Raw genomic sequence first — 6,208 nt, 5'->3', positions numbered from 1 at the left:
TTTGTACCTGATGAAGCCTGACCAAAAATGAGACTTTAACACAGATGTAGAAGAGATCCATGCATTGTGCCTCACAACAAAGCAGAATTAATTCCACAAACTGATGTTTTTATTAGGTTTAATTTACTGCACTTGTATATGCAATACTTAATATTAATAAGTCAAGTATTACATACAGTGATTACAATACTGATAAATGTGATTGTAGTAAAGATGTGTACAAGAAGTTATTTAAAGAAAGTTTGTCTCACAAAGAATACAAATTCAGATAAAAAAAAAGCAGCTGCCAATCAAATTTAAATATAATGTTTGGAGAAATAAACTAAAAGTTATATAAATATTTTAAAAAGTGGACCATCATTTAGAGACATCTGAGTAAATGTAAACGGGTCATGCATTTAATAATGAATATTTGTTTGTTTTTTCAGGCTTTAAACATATCAGTTTTTTTCTTTGTTTTTAAAGATGATTTCATTTTTTCTTATCCACTAAGCTGTTCCTGAGCTCATTTGGGTCAAACCTGACTCCCTAAAACAACACCAGATCATATTCTGCTGAAAGAAACTCAGGTGGTTTGTAGCACAGCGCCCTCTTGCGGTCCCTTTGGGAAACTGTAGATGATTCTGTAAAGATTAAGGAACATCAAGAAAAATGGACCAATGAAAGACACATTACAGTGAGATGCTTGGATCAGAAATAACTCTAGACAATGAAATTAATGTGCATTATTATTTAATTTCTAATATAAATGGAATATTAAATCAGAGATATAAAGATGGGTGTGCTGCTGTAGGTTTTGTTTAAATTTACACTGTATCCCTGTTTACTGTAAATAAAGTGATGTGAAGGTTGAGTCCCAGCAGCAGTGTAGAGTGAAAGTCTCAGCTCTCCTGCTGTCGTCCAGCAGCTGGAACAGGTTCAGTGCCCAAGTTGTTTTGGAAATGTGGCTGATGAGCTTCTGTAATTCACTCTGAACTTCACAAACTGTAATAACACAGACTAACTGCTTCTTATTTTTTTTTAAATAAGATTACAAATGGATTTTTTCATCCAGATATATTTTAAAAATTGAAAATAAAGTAAAAAACTGAAATAAAGCTAAATATTGCAAAAGTAAATTGCTTTATGCTTAAGATGGAAAGGAACGGAGAGGAAAAGACAAGATAAAAAGGCAGAGGTGGAAAAGACTAGATAAAGAGAAAAAGACGAGATAAAAAGGCTAAGGTGAAAAAGACCAAAGAGGAAAAGACGAGATAAAAAGGCAGAGGTGAAAAAGACGAGATAAAAAGGCCGAGGTGGAAAAGATGAGATAAAAAGACGAGATAAAAAGGCAGAGGTGAAAAAGACGAGATAAAAAGGCCGAGGTGGAAAAGATGAGATAAAAAGACGAGATAAAAAGGCCGAGGTGGAAAAGACGAGATAAAAAGGCCGAGGTGGAAAAGACGAGATAAAAAGACCAAAGAGAAAAAGACGAGATAAAAAGACCAAAGAGGAAAAGACGAGATAAAAAGACCAAAGAGAAAAAGACGAGATAAAAAGACCGAAGTGGAAAAGATGAGATAAAAAGACCTAAGAGAAAAAGACGAGATAAAAAGGCCGAGGTGGAAAAGACGAGATAAAAAGACCAAAGAGAAAAAGACGAGGTAAAAAGTCTGAGGTGGAAAAGACAAGATAAAAAGACCATAGAGGAAAAGATGAGATAAAAAGACCGAAGTAGAAAAGACCAAAGAGAAAAAGACGAGGTAAAAAGACTGAGGTGGAAAAGACAAGAGAAAAAGACCAAAGTGAAAAAGACGAGGTAAAAAGACTGAAGTGGAAAAGATGAGATAAAAAGACCAAAGAGAAAAAGACGAGATAAAAAGACCGAAGTGGAAAAGACAAGGTAAAAAGGCTTAGACGGAAAAGACGAGATAAAAAGGGTGAAGGGGGAAAGAGGGGGAAATGAGAGAAAAACCTGAAGAGGAAAAAAGAGAAAATTTAAGAAGAAAAAGATGAGATAAATCCACTGAAGTGATGATCACTTTTACATCTCCTTTAGGATTTTCACATTATTGTAGTCAATTCATTCACCTTCCCTTTGACTAACATTTTGAGAATTCTGGAATTTTAATATATTTTTTCATTTGTTTTAAGTTTCTGGCCCTGAAGCCTGCAGGGGGCGCCACATGTCCTAGATTTCAGAGAATCCAACATTCCACAGCATGGGTTCATGATCTCCAGGGTGTGGGAATAAAAACACAACACAGAAATACAAAAGAACATAAATACAGAGATGCTGCGAATCAGAATGTTCTGTGAAAATTATCCTGAGATGCCAAGAAACACACGGCTATTTTATTGTTTTCTTTTTATTTATTTACATTTGGTAGAATTCACTAAATATCTAAATATTCACTAAATATCATCTCATCTCATTATCTGTAGCCGCTTTATCCTGTTCTACAGGGTCGCAGGCGAGCTGGAGCCTATCCCAGCTGACTACGGGTGAAAGGTGGGGTTCACCCTGGACAAGTCGCCAGGTCATCACAGGGCTGACACATAGACACAGACAACCATTCACACTCACATTCACACCTACGGTCAATTTAGAGTCACCAGTTAACCTAACCTGCATGTCTTTGGACTGTGGGGGAAACCGGAGCACCCGGAGGAAACCCACGCGGACACGGGGAGAACATGCAAACTCCACACAGAAAGGCCCTCGCCGGCCACGGGGCTCGAACCCAGGACCTTCTTGCTGGGAGGCGACAGCGCTAACCACTACACCACCGTGCCGCCTCACTAAATATTACCCAGATAATAATCCGTAAACGTTTTGGTTGGAAATTAAGCCTCAAAATTTCCAAAGCGGTTCTGACCCGAGCTTCATACTGTTTATGTCACGTTCAATTAAAGTCCACGAAGAAGAGCAACAGTTCTGCGAATCAGCAAAAAAAAAGAGACGAAAATAAAATGCTGGGAAATTAAACGCTCTAGTTGATATTAACCAAACCCCCACCACCACCACACACACACACACACACACACACCGTAAAACTGATCAGCTGTATACTCAATGTATACACACCTACACAGAATGACATAGTAATGGCACATTTGCATATGCAGATGAAGCTAAATGAGTGACTCGGTACAGAAACGAAACACGACGCCTCCACCTGGTCCTGTGATGAAGGGCAGTTTCTCTTCTCACCCCAAAGGTGATTCATTTCCAATAACAGCATGACCCCAAGTGGTTCATTCCTCTTACACCACAACAGTGTGCCAGCACTAACCATTTTTATTGATTGATTTTTAAAAAATTCTGTTTCACATTTCGGGCGGCGTAGTGGTTAGTGCTGTCGCCTCACAGCAAGAAGGTCCTGGGTTCGAGCCCCGTGGCCGGCGAGGGCCTTTCTGTGTGGAGTTTGCATGTTCTCCCCGTGTCCGCGTGGGTTTCCTCCGGGTGCTCCGGTTTCCCCCACAGTCCAAAGACATGCAGGTTAGGTTAACTGGTGACTCTAAATTGAGCGTAGGTGTGAATGTGAGTGTGAATGGTTGTCTGTGTCTATGTGTCAGCCCTGTGATGACCTGGCGACTTGTCCAGGGTGAACCCCGCCTTTCGCCCGTAGTCAGCTGGGATAGGCTCCAGCTCGCCTGCGACCCTGTAGGACAGGATAAAGCCGCTAGAGATAATGAGATGAGATGTTTCACATTTCCCTCTTTTTGCTACCAAGCTCTGGTACTGGAGACTCCTTTCATAAACATTACATAAACTTTTTATGTAAACTTTTTCGTTACATAAACGATTTTTAAAATCCAGTTTATTATCAGTGCGCTGTGCCCCACATCCCTGTACATGAGCTGTTACTATAGAAACCATAACGTATTAATATCAGAAGGAGTTCATTAATATAAACCTGCACTACTGTCCGAGCTGCTGTTACAGAGAATTAATCAACACCTGATGACCAGTCAGAGTGGGATAAAAGGCAGTGATGGGAGGAGCCTGATGAATGTTCTGTATAAAGGTTTAATCAGCTCCAGATGTTTGAGGAAAATTATAAAATCTTGATGTTCAGTTGCCTCAGACAGAACCTGATGATGAAGGTCCTGAAGCCAGTAAGATCTTCCCAAAGATCTACCAGGAGAAAGAGTTCATATTCAATCGTAAAAGAGGCAGTGGGTCAGTGGAGTGGTGTGAGGTTTAATTCTCTCCAGACTGTGTGCGCTGATGTTCTCTCAGGACTCCAGAGCACAGAGTTATACAACACACACACACACACAGCGCTGGGATGCCTGTACACACTCCCAAAATGCATGCATTGTGTTTTGAGCTTTTGTTTAAATGTTTGGTTTGTTTTCCCACATTTTAGCTGTTTGTGTTATTGACTTGTGTTTGGATCTAAACACCGAGGTCAGAGAAGGGTACGGGTTCAAGTTCCAACACGACCAAAACAACATCAGCGGTTATGGACATGACGTATGAGCCAGTGTCGTCTTACAGAGTGTCACATTTTCAGTGTGTGTGTGTGTGTGTGTGTGTGTGTATAATTTATGGCCTATATAGTGCTCAGGATGTGACATCACACGGATGTTTCCAAAACAAACACAAATTTCAGGAATATTCTTAAAAACAATAGCACATTTATCTTCATACATTTAAGAACAAAGACTCAAAGACAAAAATCTATCGTCTCAAAAGTGTTTATTTATTTCGGAATCTACAGTGTTTTAGTGGTGTTGATGAAAGGAACGGTCAGTGTGATCCAGAATGTTCCTCTGACATGAAATGAAATGATGAACTAAATGTTGATCAGCGGCTCTCCAGCTTCACTGCACAGTTTACAATCTTCACCAATTAACCACCACAAACATTAATTAGAAATTTTTTTTATCTTATTTTATATTGGTCAGTGTGGATGTTCTGTTCATCAGGAACTCGATAAACTTTTCAGTATTTAGTTCATAATTAATCAAACATCATCTTTCATTAAAGTGGAGCAAATCCCTGACTGGAGATACATCCTCATCTTTATTTGCAGTTTTATTTTTTATTTGTTTGGATTAAAAGTATAACCCATCCTCGTTTAATATATCAGAATACAAACTGTTGTGGTGTAAGGGGAATAAAGCACAAGGGTTACATTCAGTACAAAACAAACAGCTTCGAACTTTACTCCGCTCTCTGACATCTTTAATAATTCACTGGCATTTTGTTTTTTTGACTGCATGCTGCAGTAAAATATACGATGCGCAGCTTTTCAATTTACACGAATATAAAAATCTGTATTCGCTGTCAAGCAAACGTTTTAAACACCTATTATTATTATTTTTCAAGAAAAGTGTTCAAGATCATTTCTCTAGAATTAGAAAATTGTCTCAGTGAACTCTGAAAAGTTTGCCTTCTTATTTTATGTGATATAAATCAAGCTGTAGATGAAAACGCTGATGTGGGTGTGCCGCACATCACCTGTAATGTAACAAGGTTCGAGTTGATAAAATTCACTGCGTTTGTGGAATAAACCCAGTGTTCAGGGAAATTCCACAGATGAGTCGAGATTCTTCACTGACATCTGGGAAATTTAAACGCTCCATTTCATACAATACACAAACACCAGGTGGATGTGACAGTACACACACAAATATGTTGATGTATAAACATAGTGTGTTTATGATGCTGTTCAGTTTGGAGCCTGAGGCAGGAACCCTGATGTCTAATCTATTTCTTGTGTGTGTGTGTAATAAAATATGAAAAATATTAAAATTTTTAAATAAATATTACAAATGACGAGAATCCAAAAGACGTTCAGAGGGACGTGAGAGATTATTTCTCAGATATTGGAAAATATTTAAATATCTCAGAAATAGGAAACTGTCCTCTCTCTCTATCTATCTGTCTCTCTCTCTCTCTTCCCATCTGTTTTTCTTTCTCTCCACGTCTCTCTGTCTCCATCTGTCTCTCTTCATGTCTCTCTCTCTCCATCTCCACGTCTCTTTCTCTCTGTCTCTGATCTTTATCATCGATTAATGCAGCTCTTGGAGTTTAGCGACTCACTTCAGTGCTTCTGTTTTCACAAAACTAAACACCGAACCTCAGGGCCTTTATCAGTCTTTAACATCCGGATTAAAGAAAGGACTCGATTTGTTCAGTTAAATCAGATTTCTGCAGAATAAACATCATCTGAAACATCATCTTTATTAAAGGAGCTGCTGAGAGAGAGTTCAC

The sequence above is a fragment of the Neoarius graeffei genome, chromosome 12, assembly GCF_027579695.1.
Source record: "Neoarius graeffei isolate fNeoGra1 chromosome 12, fNeoGra1.pri, whole genome shotgun sequence".
NCBI classification, from domain to species: domain Eukaryota; kingdom Metazoa; phylum Chordata; class Actinopteri; order Siluriformes; family Ariidae; genus Neoarius; species Neoarius graeffei.
Note: the sequence above shows the minus strand (reverse complement) of the source record.